Below are 24,621 nucleotides of genomic sequence, written 5' to 3'. Positions count from 1 at the left end.
TCAACAGCTTTGCTTGTACCAAACTATTTTAACTTAAGCCAAGTAGGAAGTCAAAGTAAATTTCAAGAATATAGAAATACTAAAAACAAAACTTGGTTTGATATTTAAGAACCTAACCAGTTTGTAAGACCAGTATCATCCAATTAAGTTATTACTGAATATTTTTAGGATCATTCAAGAACACACAATTTTAGATTGGCTTCCAAATAGTTTACAGTTAATGAGGGGGTACAATTTGATGTCTGGCAGTTCCTGAACCACTCTAGAGGAAATAAATGGAAAAAGAGCAGTAAAACGTTGGTCCAGTCATGTATGTCCCTTAACAACCAATCATTCAGCAATACTGGAGGTAGTGGAACAAATTAATTCTCTAACAAATATGTCCTGACAATATTAAAAAAAACTTTTAAACTGAATTCAAACAAAAATATCACCACACAATTACGCATATTCATATCTAACACAAGCGAACATAACCAATCCGATTATTTTGGCATAACGAAGCAGAGAACAAAGTCTAACCACATTCATGGGAGGGGTTAATTCATTCCACCGACGCTTTCCATTCAAGCCAATGTCATTGTCTTTTAGACACAAGAGAAACAAACTGCCATATGTCACAGACGGAAAAACCACAGGCAACTAAGAACTCTATCCAGAAGCCAGCAGGTGCTCACCCTTCCCCCGACTATCCAGCAAACAGCAGGCTAAAGCTAGCCAACAGAAAAACACTACAAACAAACTCAGCATAACTATAAAAAGCCAAATTCCAGTAACATTTCAGTACCCCAGGCCTGTACACAACACAACATTCAAAATTCAGACATTACAATTTAAAAATGAATATATTCAGAAAAAGTACTGATTTTAGTCATGCCACTGCTTTACACAACTATATGCATGGATAAAAATGTAAATAAATTACTTTTAAAAACTTGAAAGCATGCTAAGAGTTTCTATTAATGTTAATGGAACAGACTGGTTGGGGTTGTGACGATGCATGATGAAAAGGTCATTCCATATATGGATATGCAATTGTTTCTCAGCAAAACCCTCATCCTGTCAGCTGATACCATAATATTCATAGTTTCAAGCAAATTTTATATAAGTAAACACTTATTTCTTAATCAGTGCCATACAGCAACTCAGAAAGCAGTAAATGCAGAATAGAAACTTAAAAGTAGTATAAATCAAAACCATATTTGGAAGACTTTAAACAAATGAAAGGTAGACAGCTCCTCTCAAGGACTCAAGTACAAAAGGTCTGGAATGATTTTACTCTGTTAAAGCTGCCATATAGCTGCAAGCTCTTGTTGTTAATGTTGTTGACAAAGGGAGGTGGAGATGGAAAGAAAACAACAAATTCAGGCAGAATTCCATCTCACCATGGCACAAATCAGGGTGGTCTCCTGGACTAGGTTCCAATGCATCATTTTCACCTCTCTCAGGTGATTATATAGGTTCTGTGTTGAGTATTGTTCCTCGTAAGTATAATAATTGTGAAGATGCTGCACAGACATCTTACTGGCTATAGATGTATAGCTTGGTGAAACAAACAGATGACACACAAAATGAACTTCCAAAGGATCATCGGTAGGAATGCATATATTGTGATGTATAATGCATCACAGTTGCAATAGAAAGGGTTAATGCCTTTTCCTGCTCATGATTGTTGATACATTGATAAAGCTTGTCCTGGTGAGGGAACAAAACAGTTTTGTATATTCATGGACAGTCATGACATTCAACTATAAGTGATCCAACTTTTAAACAAGATTGTATTATTGCACAATGAGGAAGTCTCACATGATCACATAGACTTACTTTTGACTGTTTACTCAAAGGCAAAGTATGACTGATAACCAGATCTCAGGTAGATTTAAATATTCGGTCAATCGTATTGGTTGAAAACTCGGGAAGAGTTCTGTGGCCAAGCCAAAATTTAACCCATCATACATAAATTGCTGGAGAAACTCAGCATCAGTGGAGGGAAAACTGAGTTAACAAAGGGTCACAGAACTAGCAACATTAACTCTGGTTTCTATCCCCAGGTGCTGCCAAACCCGAGTTTTCTAGCAATTTCTGTCTTTGTGTGTTTCAGATCTCCTGTTGTTTTATTTTAGTCCCACATTTAATTTCTGACCAATATCCCTTCAAACATCCTATTACTAATGTCATTGGTTTGTGAAAGTTTGTGTTGTGCAAATTGACTTAAATATTTCCCTACTTTATAGCAGTGATTACAATTCAAATACATATCATTGCTGGGGGAGCATTTTGTAGTCCTGGTCATGAAAGGGACTATGAGAATGCAAGTGTCTAAAGCAAGCTACAGGTTTTATTTTCCTTATTTATTTGTACCTGCTGTTCACCCACTGGATATAGGTGGACAGTTTCTCATGATAAATATGGTAGTTAGAAAACGGAAGGGACAGTGGAACTTTCTATCCCGAGTTGATGTAGAACTTGGAAATTGAAAATTGTATAACTCCGTATCCAGGTTTATACACTACTGTGTGCATTTTTCAGAAAATTATCAACTTTTGGAAATACATTTCACAAAGAGTTAGTAATTGATATAAAAAAAGGAAGAAATTGGAAGACAGCGAAGCTGACCCATTTCCTGGTCAGCTGGAGTTGGTATTTCTTTAACCTTTCAGGAAATTGACTTTCATGTCTTCCTTTCCAGCAGAATTAACTTTGGTACATACAGTGTCCATGCACTACAAGTGGAGTAAAATTAAAGTTCATACAGATCTAACCTGCACAGGGTTGCCCTTTCCTATCTGACACCCGGTGCTTACTTTAGTTGCAATTGTGGCCTGCCTAATAAAAAGTCCTGTGCTCCTTTCTTCACATCTTACAATCTTGAACTTTTAACTTAATCGCTTGTAGGAATCTCCTATTTTAATTTCAATGAGCAATGTAATGGAGAAAAAGAATCTACAATGTGGTTTCCCATTGCCTTCCCCATGTGTACTTAGAAGGAAACATGTCCTCTTCCCAGAGGATACTCAACCTAAAAGCAGATGTTGTTCCTTGAGGTGCTAGTAATTCTAGTAAGTAATTAAGAAGCCAAATGGATTGCAGATCTTAATTACAAGGGGGATGAAATATAAACTTAGGGAAGTCTTACGTTAACATTAGAAGGCATTGATGCTGCTTTTCCTTGAGTAAGTACCATGTTTTGATCCCCATATTTAAAGGAGGAACATAAGAGGAAGAAGAATTTTATAAAAAGATCACTGACTCCTGGATGAACAGTTGGCCTATGAAGAAAGATTGAGCAGATTGGGTCTATACTCATTAGAGTTTTGAAGAATAAGTTAGTTGGTCTTATTAAAGACAAGATTCAGAGAGGGTTTCAAGATTCACACAGAACTTTATTAAATATGAACATGCCTGTTCAAATAAAACTGCACTCTGGCAGCATACATAGATGCTATAACAGGAGACAACATGGAGAGTTTTCTCAGGGGTCCTGCTGGCTATGAAACGACAAGTTACAGAGATAGATTTTTGACCCACATAAAGCAGGAGGATTGAAGTATACATCAATACTGAGTCAATTTGTTTCCAGCAAGGAAGATCATTTTAGGAGTTAACAAGACAACAAGAATAAGCACCAAAAAAAATAGCCAGACAGTAGTACAGCATGTCACGCCAGGCATGATGCAGCTATCGACTCTACTTTCATTTCCCAGCACTTGGTCCATAGCCATGTGTGCTATTGTACTTCAGTTGTTCATCGAAATACACGGGGTCCCGGATTTACAAATATCCAATTTACAAATACTCATTTTTATGAATACGATTCCATACAGGGATGTAATTTTAAAGAGCCAACATATAAACGTTTCCTATACTTATGAATGTCTATTTGATATCGCTCTACATTGTGTTCTGACTTGCGTATAAATTGACTTGCAAACAAACTCCAGAATGGAACCCTTTCGCAGGGACTGCATGTACTTCTTAAGTGTTGTAATGGTTCCAGCTCTCTCACCCATCCCATTTGAGAATTCCTAATAACCACCATCCTCTGAAAACATTATCCTTCAATCACCTTACTTAAATCTATTCCCCCCAGTAATTGACTTCACTAAAGGAAAAAGCTTATTCCCAATGATTCTATCTATGCCCTTCACAATTTTGAAGACTTCAATCAGTCCTCCCTCAGCCTTGTCTTCTCTCAGAACAACCCAGCCTATGTAGTCTCTACTCAGTGAAATGTTCTAGCATGGGCAACACTCTAGTCAATTTCCTCTGCACTCTCTCCAGAGCAAATCACACACTGAAGTGTGGTGACCAAAAATGCAGAGTGCTCTAGCAGTGGCCTAACCAACGTCCCATACAGCTCGATTGTAACACCCTTGTCCTTGCAGACTATGGCAAATATCCCATTTGCCTTCTTAACCACCATATCCACCTATCATGTTACCTTCAAGGACCTATGCATATGTATACCAATGTCCCACGAATTTTCAGTACTGTCCAGGGACATTCATAATGTACTCCCTTACCCTGTCAGTCCACCCAAAATGCATCACTTCGTAATTTTCAGGATTAAACTACATTTGCCATTGTTCTGGGCAGCTGACCAGCCTGTTTTTGTCTTCCTATGGTCTAAAACATTCCACCACACCACTTACCAGAGTGCTAAAATTGATGTCTATGAACTTACTGATCAAACCTCCCTATATTTGTCTAATCAATATGCACGCTATAACAGTCACCAGGCACAAGCTTTCAGTCACAAAAATAAACTTCGATTAGCAGTCTCTGCCTCCTACACAAAGATAATTTTGGATCCAATTTGCTGTGGACCCAAATGGCTCTTAATTTTTGAAAAGACTTCCACGTGACACCTTGTCAAAAGCCATACTGAAGCCCATCAACGCACTACCCTCATCAACACACCTTGTCACCTCCTCAAAAAATTAAATTTTTCAGACACTACCTCCCTCTAACAAAGCCATGCTGAGTCAATTTGTTTCCAGTAGGGAAGATCATTTTAGGAGTTAACAAGTAAACAAGAATAAGCACCAAAAAAAAAGTCAGAGACAGTAGTACAATTAATCAATCAATCTCAGGAGAAAAAATTCTGTCCCTCAGAATTTCTCCACACCACCCCCCAAATATTTCCTTACTACTGACGTCACACTGACTGGCCTGGTGCTCCTTGGTTTATCTACCGTCCTTCTATAATAATGGTATTATATTATCTGGATTTCAATCCTCTGGCACCTCTCCAATGTCCAGAGAGGATGTGAACATCTATGTTAAGGCCCCTGCAATCTCCTCCCTTGCATCTGATAGCAGCCAGGATACATCTCATCTGGGCTTGGGAATTTATTCAATTTTAAGTCCATTTAAATCATTAATACCTCCGTCCACTGTATGTTAATTTGTTCAAGGTTATCAAAGTTGCCCCATTATGATTTTCAAACTTACATTATTCTTCGCATTAGTGGATACAGATGCAAAGTAATCATTTAAAATCTCAACTGTCTTCTAGTTCCCCACACAGATTGTCACCTTTGTTCCTAATGGGCCTAATTTGTTCCTTGGTTATCATCTTACCTCTAATATGTTTATAAAATTGCTTTGGATTAACCTTTATTTTACCCACTAAGCAGCTTTTTGTGCCCACTTTTTACTTTCCTAGTAGCTTTTTAAGTAACCTTCTACACTTTCAAAACTTCTCTAGCGCCCACGGTTTTCAGCCCTCAATATCTGTTAGAAGCATTTCTTTCTTTCTTTCTCTAATCGTGTACGTCTCTCTATATCCAGGGATCCCTGGATTTATTTGCTCCCCATTTCACTTTTACAGGAACATGCTGCCCATTCACTCTCACTGTCTCATTGAAAATGATTCCCATTGCTCTGATGCAGATTTTCCTGAAACAAGTTACTCCCAATCCATTTTTACCAGATCCTGTCTTATCATATCAAAATCAGCCTTTCTTTTCAATCCAACTTTGCAAAATTTAAGATGGTTATGGAAAAGGACAAATTTTGGTCACTATCACCAAATTACTTCCCTCCTGACTGATCCAGGTTTGTTCCCCAAAATTAAGTCCAGTGTCACATTTTAAGAATTCTCTCACTTCTAAGCTTTTCACACTTTGTCTATCCCCCAGTTGATATTGGGGAAATTGAAATCCTCTATTAGTGAAGTGAATGAAGCACAAAATGTGAACATGTTTAAAGTATGATGTGAAACAGTGTAAGCAGATTTAAGTTTTTTTTAGATTTAATACAATCTTAATTCATAGTTATAAAGATTCCACAGAAAACAAATCATGTTCTCAGATTCATATTTTCAGCAGTACGAACCATCTACAAAATGCACTACAGCAACTCTAAACATTCACTGAATAACCTTCCAAACCGTAACCTCTACCACCTAGAAGATCCACATAATAGCTGACACATAGAAACACCATCCAGTCAAACATCACCTTAACTTGGAAATACATGACTCCTCCTTCTTGGTCATTACTTAAAATTTCAGGACTTCTTACCTATTAGCACCATGGGTGTACCAATATACCCACAGAAACATATGCTGCAGCGAAAGTATAGACTTCAGTAACTCAAAGCAGTAGCCCAGCACCTTCAAGGAAATTAGGCATGATTAGCAAATACTCTAATTGCTACTGACACCAAATCTCACAAATGGCTTTCATTTTAAAAAGAAGTGATGATAAGATCAGGCCTGTCAGTAATGTCACCACAGTGTAATTGTCTTGCCAACACTCATTGCCATGGTTCACAAATGATGACACAGGTGAAGTGAGGTAAAAGAATGGTTGGTAACGATCAATTTTTTTTTAGCTTTCAACAGACATTAAATAATTGGAAGAAAAATGTAAGGAATTGAATGAGGCAAGAGATTGATACACAATATAAAAATACTATCTCAATTGAGACATTACTGTGCCTTCAAGAGAAATTTGTTCCATGCTGCTTCTCTTGCAGACAGGTGTTGCCACAGTGGTGGAGGAATGTCTGCTTCAGAAGCAGTGGGTTCGTGCTCCCAGACTGTTGTCTTCAAAATTAGACAAAAGTGCTAATGGGTGGAGTCAGGCTCATACAGACCCAGGGTTTTAGTTTTGCTTTCAATTGAGATTTCAAGTTGGCTGTTAAAGCTGATATATACAGCTCTTTAACGGCTGCTAGGCTGTTTCTTTTGGTGTTCTTTTCTGTTGGATGAGAAGAGAGATAGCAGGTGAGGAAAATCTGTTTTGCTGAATTTGCCTTTGCCATGGGTATATTAATAGGATATCGCTATATTGGAACAGTTGATGATTAGTAGTTAAATAATATTTTATTAAATATTTCAATACAGTTGAAGTTACGCCAATTCTTATTTTGGTTGGATGTTAACTGTGTTGTAAGAACAAAGCACGTTTTCCTTAAAGCCTTATACTGGACCAATTGAATCACACTTAGAACACAGTGCCTTATACTTGCCTATAAAGATAAAAAGTTAGGGTCTAGGCTATCTCCTAGATATATTTTGAGGGGGCTTGATCTGGTCCATTACACAATTTCTATATTGAACATAAATCAAGCTATCAGTTAAAGTATTTTTTCCCCGGTGAGGTACTGATAAATCCTATAATGCAGGATGTTTCACTTCACTGCAAAAATCAAAATTAAACTATCAGTGTGGTATTAGTCAACATACCAAATACCAGGTAAAGTACTAAAAGAATTGCATGCAAACACAATCGCAGTGATATAAACCAACACCTCCCGAAAATGATCTGTTCATCTGAGGATATTTCAGAAATAAACTTTATTGTTGTAACTACAGGCTATCAAATAGATCTCAAGTTACTGCTATGCTACAGTACATCATATACTAATAAGCACATTAAATTGAAAAATGACTTCTAGCTCAGGAACAGACTTAAAATGATTACATTAAAACAATTAAGCTTCCATCTAAAGGTGGAAATGCAACTTATAACTTCACTTCTGAATCAGCAAAACACATTTGCATAAATTTTGAAACAAAAGTTTTCCTTTGTTCACGTATGGTTCAATAGACTCCATTCTGCAAGTGTAAAGTGAACGGTGCAAAGCTGTCATGATCACATATACAGGCTTTGACAGTAAGCATTGCTAACCTATTCAAAGAAACTATCACCTTGCTGAGCCTATCCTGTCCTCATCCAATGCCTCAAGCAAGAGTGGCTGGATAGCAATTAGAAATGACAGCTCTAAATTTTGCTTTTCTTCATCCAAGGATACAGAAATCAATGGTACTATCCATTGTTGCTCTTGCTGAGACAGGCTACCACCACACATTGAGACATTTCGGATTTGCATAGCTCAGCTTCTCACTGGACAGTTTATATAAGATTATTTGATAGTTATTTGCACATGGTAGAAGTTAGTAAATATTCATCACAAGTAGGCATCCTGTCCTACTTACTGCAGGCAATGCCAAGCCTCAAGCAAAATGTAATTTTTTCTGACTATGCTTAGCTTTAGACTACAGAAAGACAGACAATGCAGTTTACAATGACAGAAACAAAGCGTGCTTAAGTACCTGTAATTAGATGGGAGACACAAGATTTTGTAGAAAACAATCTATGCAAGCCTGTTATTTTATACCCCAGTGCACACAGTACGGTGCCAACCTATTCTTTATACAAAACCATCCTGTTTCTCCGTCTGCCCGATTCATCAGGCTACACAGGAAGTTTAACCACCTCCTTTGTTACAGTGCAGAAAGTTTAACCCTTTCACTGCTATCTTTTCATAATGAAACTTTGTTTTGTTGTAAGCATTTTAATATTTATTTTATTATTACCCAAACAAAATAACTACATCCAGCCCCTCCTTTTCATATTCTTGTGCTGTTTTCCTTCAAATGACAATGACCTCTCTTGTATTAGATTGATAAGCAATGCAGAGAATCTCAAACAGATATTTTTGACAGAAATTTATAGTTACAGAGCAATTTATATCTACACCCTTAATTTAGCATGCTGATAAAAATAGACAGGCTCCTCATGGTTGTTGGTCATATGGTTATCACCCTGATGATCGCTGGAAAACTGAGCTCATAAAGCGAAAGAAAATCCCTGTGCTTTCCTGTCCATGATAGAATTATATACACTGAGCAAAAACACATACGTTAGGTAACTGCAAGGCTCCTCACACAAAATAGTAATAGTACGATTTCTGAGTTTAGAGTGTCTAAGAGTCTGCAACATTTGGATAGCATGACAAACTTCTGGATCTTGGGATGGTATAGCGTTCCAGAGACTTGGGCTTCTCAAGTTGAGACTAGCCAAGTGTATATGCACTGGCTTGGTGCATGTTGCATTTGCCATAATGACCTTTTATACCTTTCATTACTCCAACTGTATATAGACCACACGAAGTTGTGTTAGATATTGTAGAATTCCCCAAGTTGGCTTCGGTTTCTCCATTAGGTGTTCTACTTTGAAAAATAAGGACTCACTGTAGACTTTGGAAACCACTCCAAGTAACAAGGGTCCTTGGGTAGGATAGGTACTCTGCATCCTACTTTCTATCCTATATGTGGATTAGGCAGTTCTGTAACCACATGTCAATCATGTACCATCTTCATATTCCCTTGTTTTCAAGGAGTATGTCTTGTATTCCTCAGAACTTGACAAATCATGACTTGGCAGGGTAGTCCTAATTTGCCTTCCAAAGGTGATTTCTGCTGGGTGACGGTAAACTCACATTAAATGCTGTAGATCTTAGGTGCTGCAAAGCAATACAAATATCCTGTTTGGTTGCTCTGCACTCCAGGTTAAATGCACTGATCAAATGAACCTTGGTGAGGCTGACACATGGTTTAATGATCCATTTGACATAAACTTTTAAAATACTGCCTGCATTGTGGCTCCTTGGCAGACATGATCAATTCAGGTGTTTTGAACAGACACTCACTGAGTCTGCCACGGATGGACTTGAAACATCCTTTAATAGTCTGATGATTGGAAATCTGCAAAAGCAGTCAGTGACAGGATAGAATCATTGCCATGTATGATGAATAAATCTATTATGATCTTGGACTAAAGAATTGCTAGAATTGGTTCTTTGTGTTGCTGTGGTAAGCATACCTTGCACCACCTATCCTGTCAACATATCATTCTTGATCCTTGAACAATATAGAGTACCCTGTGCTGAAAATGTGTTGCTGGAACAGCGCAGCAGGTCAGGCAGCATCCAGGGAACAGGAGAATCGACGCTCCGGGCATAAGCCCTTCTTCAGGAATGAGGTAAGTGTGGATTAGGCAGTTCTGTAACCACATGTCAATCATGTACCATCTTCATATTCCCTTGTTTTCAAGGAGTTTGTCTTGTATTCCTCAGAACTTGACAAATCATGACTTGGCAGGGTAGTCCTATTTGCCTTCCAAAGGTGATTTCTGCTGGGTGACGGTAAACTCACATTAAATGCTGTAGATCTTAGGTGCTGCATAGCAATACAAAGATCCTGTTTGGTTGCTCTGCACTCCAGGTTAAATGCACTGATCAAATGAACCTTGGTGAGGCTGACACTAGAGTATCCTGTGCCAGGCCTTCTTGTTCACTCTATGGCCATGGTCACAACTACATGAGACATGTACGTCTCAGCAAATAGCTGCATGTACAAGCAAAATTCCCATTAAATTCATGCCTCGAGATACCTACTACATCTCTGCATTGTCAAAAAATGCCCGAGAGTGTCCGACCATCCTTCTGTTGGTTGTGGATCATTAGCTGCTTCTTTCTGAAGCTGGGTGCATTTATGATGATTAATTTTAAATCAAAATTGGCACATCTCCCACCTTGCTTTCCATAAATTCTATTTGTAAATCTAATGGAATTTCAACATTTTTATTCGAAATTGGTTACCTATTCAGAATGTCGAAGGTAACCATTTTGGGTTCAGATCTGTAGCAGGCATCAAAGTCACACTCAAAGTTCAAGAGTATGACTTTGATGCCTGCTACAGATCTGAACCCAAAATGGTTACCTTCACAAGAAATCCTTGTGCAAACAAGGCATTTGTCAGTGGGTTTTACTAAATCATTTTCAATTGTTTTGCATTTGGTTTAAACAGTGAATTGCTTACCTAACAGGCATAAATAGAATCCTGCAATACTGAACACAAACACATTTTTCATGTTCTACATTGGAATAATTAAATTGCACTTATGATAGACATTTTGATCCATTTTAATAGAGTTTTGCATGGTGTATGCTCCTAGATGTTTCTGAGATGCATTGACATACTTCTTCCAAGGTCACAGTATTGTAGGACACAAAGCCTCTGCTGATAATGCATGTTTGATGTGGAGGTGCCAGTGTTGGACTGGGGTGGACAAGATCAGAAGTCACATTAAATCACGCACCACAAAACAACTTATTTTGAACTCCCAGATTTAATATGTGGTTAATGTGGATAATAGACTGCTTGAACACCCTACAGCACATCAAATAGCAAGTGCAATCAAGATCGATTCACAGATTTCTCAGCATTTCATCCTAAATATTAATAGCATGGTAGGTCATCCATCCTCATTCGTCTTTACAAAAAATTGCAATTCTTCACATTTCAGATCTGGCCTCAAAACACCCTTTCAAGAATTGCTGCATTGTGAACAGTTTCATGACTACTCCCATGATGGTCGATGATCCTCTCTTTGAGGTCTACGTTCCCCGAAAGTCCAAAAACTACACTCAAACACTCATTCACAGGTATGACATCAGCTGATACTGAGCATGTTCAAGCAAGTACTGCCCCAAGGTATTTCCTTAACTCCGATGCAGCTTAGTTGCATCAAACAAATACTACTTGTGCACTTTCCAAAGCCCACTCTTTCAGCTACAGGTAATAATGCTTGTAGGTTCTTCTGAACACCGAAGGCTCATCCAGCTTATAGTCAATGAATCTCCTGTTCTTTCTACTCAAGACTTATGAATCCTGATTCCAACACTTAGCTATGTATTCATTCCTAGAAGAACTTGCCCAAAGTTCAAACAACAGAAACATCAAACTGTAATAGAGTTTCACCAGATCCGCTACACAGAAAAATGTGTTGTTCAATTTCTTCCTAGCAGTATTTAGAAGTGGGGAGGGGGAAGGGAAGGAGAGAGAGAGAGAGAGAGAGAGAGAAAAGAGAGAGAGAGAGGGGGAGAGAGAGAGAGAGAGAGAAAAGGAGAGAGAGAGAGAGAGAGAGAGAGAGAGAGAGAGTGTTCAGGGGTGATTCAGGTAGGGAGTTTGAGGGCTGTAATGTACTTTAGGTAGAAGATGAGGTGTTACAGAATCTGCTTCTGTCGATCTCCCTCCCGGATCCTTACTCGCTGTCTGCAACCTATGACCCATGAACTGTACTGAGGTGATCTGCTGAAAGCCCTGCAGTAAGCCACTCCTCTATTGCTGAACTGAATTGAATATTGCCACCTAACAACTCTTGGAACATTGATTAACATTTATAGAGCAGACTTGGATATCTTGTTTGGATGCAAATGAAGATTTCATCACAAGCTGCTGTGTTGCTTTGCTTTTTCAAATCTTTTTTATGCTTCCCAAAGCTGTTCTCAGTTGCAGCTCAAACTTCCCTGTATTGCATGTGCTCTCTTTTTTATCAGAAGATCTTCCAATGTCGGCTTGCAGTCCAAACTGGAACTGATTCACCACTTGTCTGGCTAGCTCACAAATCAATGTCATTATCTAGTGTAAATGTAACTTCTGCACTGCTTCAAATGTTGGTCAAGGCTTGTTCCTGCGCATTCCAATTTGCATCGCTGCCTTCATTTTTTTAAAACGAAAACCCCCCCACTGATCACTATGTCATATTCATGTGTTTTCCTTAACAGAATTATCACTCATACCGGAATGGTACAGAGTGTAGCTTCAAATTTACTTGAGAATCTGAAACAGGTTTACTAACAGATAAACTGATAACTTGCAGGTGCACAGCAATTTGTATCCTTATCCTTAGTCTAGCATGGCGCTGCTTAGACTTTCTGCAATTGCAGTCCCACACACACTCCACTCAATAAAGAATCTAATTAATTTAAAGAGGGATTATGACAGCTGTTGCCTAAATCACATATAGGATAAAAATCAAACCATTAATGTAGTCACATCCAACTCACAGCTTTAATGCTCCACCAGGTACATAATACTTAATTCAACTAGCACTTACATTGTTTGCTATTCTTCTGTGTGGGTATTTTTGAGAGGATTTTCTTCCAGATTTTATCCAGTCCCATCATAAGACATGCGGTCTTTACTTTGTTGGACTTTACTGGCATGGTTACATCATCATCTTTCCATAGCAGTGATGATTTCTTACATAGTGAGAATGCTCATTCCACAGCCAATCCTCCTCTTTTTACAAGGTGGCCTGGGACTATCAGCCATGAGAAGACGAAGACAGTGAGAACTCACAAAAGGGCAATATGACCGAGAATGTCAACCACTTGCCCTACCTCAGGAGTTACATCTCCAGGGACAATGACATAGAGCTTGACTTCCACACAAAACCTGTAAAGCAGCAATCTTCTGGCAGCTTCACACGGTCTGTACATTCAAAAGCATCAACTGAGCTATGAAATCTACATGTAGCGAATGCAACCTACGCCAACAGTAAAACTGACATTAATTGAATGTCTTTTGTCAGCATTGCCTACTTACAACCCTGGGCACCTCATGGAGAGGAATGGTCAGGGTACCTGTAGTACATCATGAAGACAACATAACTGATACCGGCAGAACATATTTATTCCCCTCAGGACATACATCCTGCCAAAGTGGCAGAAGAATGGACACCACAAGGCCAAAGATGATGAAGCATCTAGCCAAAGACAATCTGGTAAGGTACATTTAAAAGAAGGATCTCAAAGAGTAGAACACCACCTGACGAGAGCAAAAAAAAAACAGAATGGACTAAGGTTGGTGGCAGATCATTCACTTCCCCGTAAGAGATTGGAGGAACACAACCTAAATTAATTGAAAGGGGTGGAGGCTAAGGATATGACAGTTTCATCACTCCTCATTTTAGATACATCTAAAAGAAAAACAACATCTATCAGCAACCGGAGATATATGGAACATGTATGGTTACATATGGTTTCCAAGGTTCTATGGCCCATGTTCGTCTGAAACAGGAGGCAAATAATTTCAAATAGACACCCTGCATTAGTGCATAATGTTTATTTTCATTACTGAAACATCACCCACAATATACAGAACAAAATAAAAGAAAAAAAAGCAGGATTCTCAGAAATCCAGAGGAGGTGCACTAATTCAGGTAAGGACAAGGATGAGAGCAATTATATTATTGCATTGATACAGAATATATTTGTAGTTTTTAACCTAAAGTAAAAAGATGCATGGCAACACAGAACATAACAAAAACATACATTTATTAAAATTTTAATGGAATCTAATGGCTGAATACCCAATTTATTACATCACACAGTTGCACAAGTCCAATAATACTGAAATCTGACAAAAATTATAGAGCAATGATCATCTGTGCTGAATTAATCAGCTCATAGATAGCAAACCAACCTGCATTTTCCAGAAGAGTTAAGGTAGACAAGATGGCACGTCAGAAAAGTTTTTCCTTGAAAAAAAAGTGTAGGACATGTTGTAGTACACTGTGTGCTTTTACTTGTATAACTGTTATAAAAATAACTAATATACTATTTCAGGTAAACTAATGTGCAATAAATTCTGGACACCTATCCTCAGGAAAGACATACTAGCCTTGGAGGGTGCATGGTGCAGTCTCACAGATCGATACCAGAGCCAAAAAAAAAAGAAACATTTTGGGAACTGGTAGCATGGAATAGGAATAAACAAAAACAGAAAATACTGTAAATATTCAGGTCAGCTTTCCTGTTCATACATTTCTCTGTAGTCAAAGCGTAAACTCTTAATTACAATAATCTAAACTATATTTTAATATAACAATTTGCACAAAATGAACTATTTTCCATTGACACAAATGTGTTGCACCACTTTCAAAACCATGTGGAAAATATGCAGGTTTCAAGATGTAGAAGGAATACAAAACTTGATCAAGAATTCAGGCTTGCAGAGTTGTTTCAAGGACCTTTCCAATCCAGTCTGCAACTATCTTGTTCTGTTGTACGCATGATACATAAAAGATAACTGTTCCATCTTTAGATGCTTCTTTGCTGATTTTAATAAAAGGTACTATTTACACTAACTGGCATCTAGAAACACCATTTCTTTTAAAAATTGAAACTGTGTCTTCCTGACAGTTGCAAGCATAATCTGTCGAAGTTATTTGTGGCCCCAGGAGACCCACACATTAGGTCTTAAGTTAACCACCTAGGTTGGTGTTCAAATTCCGTCAGGGCAATTTAAACAAAGATTTCAACAAATGAGGTTGTTTGTTGATTAGAACTAGAAAGCAAGATCTGTAGGATGTCATAAAAACATAAAAATTACTCACTTTAAGCCCTTCATGGCAGGGAATATACCAGCTTTACCTAGTCTGCCTAACATATAATTGATTTTTAGAGGTATAAGTGGCCTTAAAGCCCTTTACAGCATCCATGCAAGCCACACTGTTGTACAACAATTGGTATTATTGCTGTTAAACAATAAAGGTAGTTTGCTTGTAACAAAGCAACTTTAAACAATTAGTAATTCAGAACAAACCTGAAATCAAACCTGGAACCTTGCAATCTATATCATTCAAGCGCATGCTACATGAGGATTTGTTTGTCCATGAAATCTACCTGTTGGTCATCAAAATGCAAAGAGGCCACAGACCTTTGCAAAGATTAAGTGGACACTTTGCAGTTAAATCTAAAGATGCTTAATTCTTTTATCTTGACAAGGATGAGAATCACATATAGGCCAGTAAAATAAAACACAGAATCATGAATGCTAGAAAGCTGGAGTAAAAGCTCAGAGTGAAGGAGAAACTCAGCAGATCTGGACCCATGAAGAGTTATTGGACTCAAAATATTAACTGTTTTTCTCTCTACTGATGCTGCCAGACCTGCTAAGTTTCTCCAGCATTTGTTTTTGTCACAGGACCGCTAAATCTAGAGTCATAGTGTCACATAGCACAGTAACAGACCCTTCAGTCCAACTCATCCAAGCTGACGAGATTTCCCAAGCTAAACTTGTCCTACTTGCCTGCATTTGCCATATCCCTCTAAACCATGCCTATTCATGTACCTATCCAAATAGCTTTTAAATGTTGTAACCATACCTGCATTTAGCACTTCCTCCGACAGTTCATTCTACATACAAACCACCCTTTGTGTGAAACAGTTGTCCCTCAGGTCACTTTTAGATTTTTCTCCTGTCACCTTAAAAATATGCCTCCTCGTTTTGAACTCCCCACCTGAGGGAAAAGACCTTTGCTCTTCACTTTATCTATACCTCTTATGAAGTTATAAACCTCTATAAAGTCACCCCCAACCTTCTAGGCTCCAGTGAAAAAAGTCTCATTCTATCCAGCCTCTCCTTATAACTCAAAACACTTTAATCCTGATAACATCCTGGTAAGTCTTTTCTGAACCCTCTCCAATTTCATACTACCCTTAAAATAAGCCTTCCAAAAATGAGGTCAACATTTTTGCAAAGCATGTGAACCACTGTGCTGAGGTGGCTATTTTAATATGTGAAAGAAAATAACACCAATTTTTCAAATTAAAATCAATGTGACATGCTTTATTGATTGAACGAACTTTACAGCGATACCTTTAACACATTTTTAAAAAAAACTTGCAATCCTTTTGGGAATTTACAATGTTTAAAGAAGAAATCCAAACACATGCAATTAGCCAACAGAACGCGGTCATGGGATTTCATGCTTTTTAAAAAAAAAGCAAACAAAGAACCACAACTTGATTCAAGAGTCCAACCCAAATAGGTATGCCATAGCCCTCTATAATTTATCTTAACTCTCCTTGATATTCCAGATACTCAAGGTACAAATTACATGGGGATAATGCCACTAGCTTAAGGCTAAGCAATCCTGCAGTTTCTTTCAAGACCTCACAATGATAGACTCCTCAGCTATTTGTCCTAGCTTTGGAAACACAGACAGCTATTTCCCCAATCTTCTGTACAGTTCCATCCACATTGATAGCTTTGTGCCATGAGTCTGTGAAGAGTACTGAAGTTTATCCATTTGTTGGAAGCTAGAACCAACCTTTTTCAGCTGTTTTTCACAGATGAAACCCAACCTTAACTGCCCACTTGTCCCCAATAACATACAAATTAAACAAAAAGGACCTTCTAACAAAGGCTCCACCCTAATTCACTATGACATAATGTGAAGTCATTCATAGAAAAATGCAAAGTAATGCTTTTACCCAGAAATGTAAACTAACTACTTTGCCTACAGCATAACTCCTATTCCGAAACCCCCATTCGTAAGTATAAATTAATGGAAGATTCACGATTCCTTCTCTAGACTCCCAATTTACAATATAAGCTTAGAGACAAACGATTCATTTATCCAAGTTTTGTTTTCACTATTTATTCCGGCCTTAGTGATCACTGTTTATGAAATGATATTGTTTGAAAACTTGTGTTTTAGGCCAGACATGGCTCAGAAAAACTATTTTTAAAAAAAAATTTAATGGGTCAAAGTAGCATTTTCAAGAAATTATGTAACTTAAGCTAAATGACTAGACAAACTGCCTACTAAAACAACTGCTGGAGTATTAACATTCTCAACAATTGAGCAAGAAATGTTGAAGCAAAGATAGGCGTGACGTTTGAGTGTAATTGAAGTTCCGTAAAGAATATTGCTGGTGAAAAGAGTCAAGATCCTTACGACAATTTGAAAATAACTTTAATTTTTGTTTTTCTTTGTGTAATTGTAAAAACAAAAAGCTTACCTCCTATCATGCCACATTTCACTCTGAAATCTGGCTCATTCAATTAACTCGAGCTGGATTTGTAACACCTAAGACAAACATAGGATACCTTTTAACTGTAATAAACCCAGCTTGTTTGACTTGCATTTAGATCAGAATTGTTCATTACTTTCTCAATTGATTGCCCTACTAATCTACAGTTAAAATTTGAAGACTTGAAACTAAAAGCCATATCCTAAAACACAAACCATGAACGAGGATTTGTTCATTTTATTATACAAGCTCATCATCATCCAAGCATTTGACCCAGAAAGTTAAATGAATTTCATTTAGTTACTTTGGCCAAATCCCACTCTAAAGCCTTATTTTCAAAGTCATCCCTTCACAAAGAAGTCATCTTCTCCAGTTACTGAATAGGATGCTTCACATTTGTTGAATGATCTGATAACAGTTTACGCAGAAATAGCATTCTCAGATTTTATGATTTAAAACTGCACAAAACACAAAGTAGGCAGCACACGCATTCCTGGTCTTTGTGAACGTTTGCTGTGCATCACCAACCACCTATTCTACTCATTGTAAACATAATCCTTGAATGGCTTGTTGAGGTGCGCATACAAAACAGTTGAAATCCCAGATACATTTGCAAGCTTGGATATTATATTTCCGTAGATGCCATCTGATCGGATTAATTATATGGAATCTGATTATGCACCACACAAACAAAATTACATTTTTTGATGCGCAATCCAGAAATCCAGAGAATGTTCTAGGGGCCTGGGCTCAAATTCCACCATGGCAAATGGTGTAGTTTGTTTTTTTAAAAATATTTAAATACCCACCCAGTTCATCAACGTATTTTAGGGAAGGAAATCTTCCCTTCTTACCTGGTCTGGCCAATCCTACGGAAGTGTAGTTGACTTGTCACTAGTCAAGAGCTTATGCCCGAAACAGCGATTCGTCTACTCCTCGGATGCTGCCTGACCTGCTGTGCTTTTCCAGCACCACACACTCTACTCTGATTGTCCAGCATCTGCATTCCTCACTTTCTCTAGTTGACTTGTCATCATCCTCTTAATTGGCTAGAAAGCCACTTGGTTGTATCAAACCACAAAAAAAATTTCAAAAAGGAATGATACAGCAGAGACCATCTGAAATCGACCTAGGCACCAGGAATGGTAATGGAAAATACAGGCCTGTTGACCCTGCAAAGTCCTCCCCACCAATATCTGGGAACTAGTACCAAAGCTGAGAGAGTTACTTCACAGACTAGTCAAGCAACAGACTGACAATTTCTAAGGTACGATTCCATGAATATGACTATACCCTGGACAAGCCTAGGTATGACATGGCCAACTGGCAGGTCAGACTCAGCAGAAGTGGCGCCAGTCATATACAGTCAGGAGGGAGTTGCCCTGGAAGTCATCAATACTGAAGCGGGACCCCATGAAATCTCATGGCACTGTGTCAAACATGGGCAAGAAAACCTCTGCTGATAACCAAATATGGTTGCTGAATCAGTCCTCCATGTTGAGCATCACTTGGAGAAAGCAGTTGAGGTGGCAAGCATGTAGAATATACTCTGGATAAGTTACTTCAACATCCCTCACCAAAAGTGACTCAGATGCACCACTACTGACCCGGTTGATTATGTCCTAAAGTTATAGCTGCTACACTGGGTCTGCAGTAGACAGGTACTAAGGAAATGATTAAGAAGGTAAACCATACTTGACCTATCCTCACCAATCTGCCCGCAGCAGATTCAACTGTCCATGACAGTCTCACTGACAGCAATCACTATGTGGTCCTTGCGGAGACAAAGTTGCATCTTATCAATTTGGCTCAGATACAGGGAGATGATGACCTAGTAGTATTATCGCTAGACTACTGATCCAGGAACTCGCGTGTTCTAGGTTTGAATCCTGCCAGAGCAGATGGTGGAAGTGGAGTTCAATTAAAAAAAATCTACTAATAATCCTGAAACGATTGTCAATTGTCAGGAAAACCCATCTAACTTACTAATATCCTTCAGGTAAGGAAATCAATCATCACCCGGTTAATCAATTTAACCCCAGAGCTAGAGCAATGTGGTTGACTCTCAACTGTCTTGTGAAATGACCTAGCAAGCCACTCGGTTGTATCAATCACTACCAAGTCGAATAAAGAAGTTAAACCAAACAGACCACATGGCATCAAAATAGGCACTGGAAAAAAAACAATGATAGAAACAGCCTTGTTGACCCTGCATAGTGCTCCTTACTAACATCTGAGGGTGCAGGCTAAAATTGGGATAGCTGTCACACAGGCTAGTCAAGCAACAGCCTGACTGGCAGGACAGACCCAAAAGAGGTGGTGGCACAGCAGTATATAGTCAGGAGGGAGTTGTTCAGGGAATCCTCAACATTGACTTCAAACTCCACAAAGTCTCATGGCTTCAGGTTAAACATGGTCAAAGAAACCTTTTGCTGATTACCATGTACCATCCGCCCTTGGTTGATGAATCAGTACTCCTGCATGCTGAACAACACTTGGAAGAAGCAGTGAAGGTGGCAAGGCCGCAAAATATATTCTGGGATTTCAATGTCCATCACCAAGAGTAACTTGGCAGCAGCACTACTGATCTAGCTGGTTGGGTCCGAAAGGATATAGCTGCTAGATTGGGTCTCCGATTGGTTGAGGACACCAATAAAAAAGGAAAAACATACTTGACCTCATCCTTACCAATCTGCTGGCTGCAGATGCATCTGTTCATGACAGTATCAGTAAAAGTGACCTAGTGGAGACAAAGGAGTGTTTTGACATTGTGCTTTCACATTGAGAATACCCTCCATTGTATCGTGTTAGACTATCACCATGCTAAATAGGACAGACTTTAAATAGATCTAGCAACTCAAGACTGGACATTCATGAAGTGCTGTGGGTCATCAAAAGCAGAAGAATTGCACTCCAACACAATCTGAAACCTTGGTGCAGCCCAGCATATACCCCATTCAACAATTAACATCAAGCCGGGGGAATCAACCATGATTCAATAGAGTGTGCAGGAGTTCATTCCAGAAGCAGTAGCTGGCACACCGAAAAATGAGATGTCAACCTGGTGAAGCTACCAAACAGGACTACTTACATGCCAAACAGCATAAGCAGCAAGTGACAGACAGAGATAAGTGGATCCACAACCAACAGATCAGATCTCAGCTCTGCAGTCTACACCAGAGATTAGGTTCAGCAAAGTTTTGAATGGCAGTAGACAATTTAAAAACTCTGAGGTGGCAACTCCACAAATATCCCCTTTGTCAATGATGCAAGAGTCCAGCACATCAGTGCAAAGATAAGGCTAAAGCATTCATAGATCAGAACTTCTGGCTGAGGATTGCTATCTCGGACTCCTAAAGTGGTCCTCAGTATCACTGATACCAGTCTGCACCCAATTCAATTCATTACATATAACATTAAGAAATAGTTGGATGCACTGGATACTGCAAAGGCTATGAGATCTGAAAACATTCCAGCAACAATAACGAAGGCTTGTGCTCCAGAACTTGACACTCCTTTAGCCAAGCAAGCCCAGTAGAGTTACAAAACTGGCATATTGCCAACAATGTGGAAAATTGCACACAAAAAGCAGGATAAATGCAACCTGGTGAATTACTGCTCTATCAGTTTATTCTCAATCATCAGTAAAGTGATGGAAGGGGTCATCAACCGTGCTTTCAAGCAGCAGCTGCTCAGCAATGATCTGTTCAAAGATGCCCAGTTTGGGTTCTGCTGAAGCCACTCAGCTCCTGATCTCATTACAACCTTCGTTCAAACATTGTCAAAACAGCTGAATTCTAGATGCGTGGGGAGATTGAAATACCATCAAATCAAAGCTGCATTCAACAGTGTGTGGCATCAAGGAGCCCTAGCAAAACTGGAATCAATGATCTTCGGGGGACAAACTCTTGCTGGCTGGGGTTATACCTGGGAAGATCGTTGTTAGAGGTTAGTCATCTCAGCTCCAAGACATGTCTGCAGGCACTCCTCAGGATAATATCTTCAACTACTTCATCAGTAACCTCCCCTCCATCATACGGTTAGAAGTGAGCATATTCGCCAATGATTGCACAATGTTCAGCATCATTCGTGACTTCAGATATTGAAGCAGTCCACATTCAAATGTAACAAAGTTTGGACAATATCCAGTTTGGACTGACAAGTGGCAAATCACATTCCCATTACAAATGCCAGGCAATGCCCATCTCCAACAAGGAAAATCAAAACTACCCCTGGTCATTTTATGTTGCTACCATCACCGAATCTCTCATTATCAACATCCTGGGCTTACCATTGACCTGAAACTCAAGTAGACTTACCACATAAATACAACAGCTACAAGAATAGGTTAGAGGCTAGGAGTACTGCGGCAGGTAACTCACCTCCTCACTACCTAAAACCTGTTAATATCTACAAGACACAGAAAGGAATGCGATATAATACTCTCCACTTGCCTGGATGGGTTCAGTTCCAACAACGCTCAACAGCATTCAGAAGAAAGCAGCCCACTTGATTCGCAACATTTCCAAACATCCACTTACTCTACCATCAACACTCAGTGGCTGCAGTGTGCATTAACTACAGGAAGCTCTGCAGAAATTCACCAAAGATCCTTAGACAGTACCTTCCAAATCCACAACCACTTCCACCTAGAAGGACAAGGGCAGCTGATAAATGGGAACACCACCACCTGCAAGTTCTCCAAGTCATTCACCATCCTGACTTGGAATATATCGCCATTCCTTCAATGTCGCTGGGTCAAAATCTTGGAATTCTCCCCTTAAGGACAGTTTGGGTCAAGGTACGGCACATGAACTGCAGCAGTTCAAAAAGGCAGCTCATTGCCACTTCAAGGGCAACTGGGAATGGGCAATAATTGCTGACCAGCCAGCAACATCCACCTCCCACAAGTGAATAAAAAATACGCAGAATTCTGAATAGAAGGTACTCAGTAATTTTGTCCTACATCATTTCCATTGGCCACCTACCTCCAAAGAAGGGTGATTAATCAATAATTTCCTAGTTTGTTCTAACAGCCTTTCCAAACAATATCACACAAGCCATCCATCCATGCTTTTGGCATAAATCTTCCTTATCGAAACATTGGACAACTATAGTCAGTGTAACTGCTGCTTTTTGCTCAAATTTCCTTTAGGTAGAGCTATAAGCCCTCTGATGCTGTCATTCACTAGCTTAAATTTTAGTAACTTCTTTGGAATAATTTATCTTCTGAATGCTAATCTCCAGTTACGGTTTTATTCTTTTTCTGATTTTAAAAAACTTCCAATAGCAGCATCCTCTTTGAAAGTTGAGGCAAAATGCTAAAATAATGCCTTTCATTTCAAAAGCTTGCCACCATCTGTTAACAGCCCTTTCCTTGCATTAGAAGGAAAAGTTGTAATTACGTTTTTGTCTTGAAGTGAATATATAAGTGCAGTGTCTCAAAAATCAGCAATCCCAAGAATAAATCCATGCCAGATTTTGGAGAATACTGATATTTGAATAGGATGGTTGAGGTCACAATGGTCAGGTCACTCTTTACACAGGAAAAAGTTTTGCGCTCAAAGCCAATAGCTAGTCAGTGTGCCAATGCAACATCTAACCCAAGAAGCATTTATTTTACTTAACTAGTAATATTTAAAAAATCATGCATGGTAGTTCAAATGTCTAGTTTTTGGACATCGTTGACTTTTTACAAATTTAGACACTTATCTGTAGTTGCCAATTTCATTATTTTTGCCCTTTTTGCTCCTAATTACCTTATTGAAGGTTTCTTTCCTCATCTTGAAATGTTATAAATTCACTTTTATCATCTACTCTGATTACAAAATCCTCTGTTAAAATGTTGATTTAATTTACTATTGACATTCTACCCTTTATTCTTTGAAATGATTTAATTTCTGTATTATCTGTATTAATATTTCTTATTGTTGATTCATTCTGTTTGTCAATATTTCCATCTTTTTACTTGGGTAAGAGCCTTTATCATCAGAATTGGAAAAATGAAATTTGGACAAGTCTATATCATTGTTTTTTCACTCAAAATATGAAAAGAAATTTGAGAATAAAGATATGTTTTCATTTGACTTTGTTCTTACTGTTCATTTAACCCAATTTGTTCAAACCGTTCATCAACTTCAATTTCATTTTCTGGATAACAAAAATGTTCTTCCTAGTTTTAACTGCAATAGATTGCTGGAGCAAAATAGATCCTATACACAATGTAAAATATTTTTCATTTTGAATCATTTTCCTACCTGAATCTATCTCCTATACTCATTACAAAAAAGGCTCCACATTGTAGCACCAATTCCTTTTAGATCCAAGGACAACTAGCTCTTAATTGTAGCAGTACCAATGATATCTACAGGGATACAGGTAGTTACTTCAATACAAATTTTAACGTGTGCACAAATGATTTTTAAAATGACTTGTCAAAAGAAAGACATTAAAAAGTATGCCGTACTCTCTTATAGACCTAAAGGATATATACACACATTTTAACTATATAATATGCTACTGAATGGCAGGCTTGAGAATTAATTTTAAATTTTGAGCAGATATTACAGAGGACAAAAACAGAACATAGAACATAGAACAATCCAGCGCAGAACAGGCCCGTCGGCCCTCGATGTTGCGCCGACCTGTGAACTATTCTCAGCTCGACCCCCTACACTATCCCATCATCATCCACGTGCTTATCTAAGGATTGTTTAA

General features: G+C 38.5%; 1 protein-coding gene across 6 annotated transcripts in view; it reads right to left on the bottom strand.

Annotated features, from left to right (window-relative positions):
- prdm2b (PR domain containing 2, with ZNF domain b) overlaps positions 1-24,621 on the bottom strand; it is a 172,822-nt gene that overhangs the window by 118,099 nt on the left and 30,102 nt on the right. The window contains exon 1 of one of the 6 annotated variants that reach the window (XM_043675652.1): positions 14,567-14,584. The exons of the other annotated variants lie outside the window; for them this stretch is intronic. The gene's annotated coding sequence lies outside the window, so the exon portion shown is untranslated. Of the gene's footprint in view, positions 1-14,566; positions 14,585-24,621 lie in introns of those variants that run through there. 6 annotated transcript variants of the gene reach the window in all.

This window comes from Chiloscyllium plagiosum, chromosome 34, assembly GCF_004010195.1.
Source record: "Chiloscyllium plagiosum isolate BGI_BamShark_2017 chromosome 34, ASM401019v2, whole genome shotgun sequence".
NCBI classification, from domain to species: Eukaryota; Metazoa; Chordata; class Chondrichthyes; order Orectolobiformes; family Hemiscylliidae; genus Chiloscyllium; species Chiloscyllium plagiosum.
This window is presented reverse-complemented; position numbering and strand designations above follow the sequence as displayed.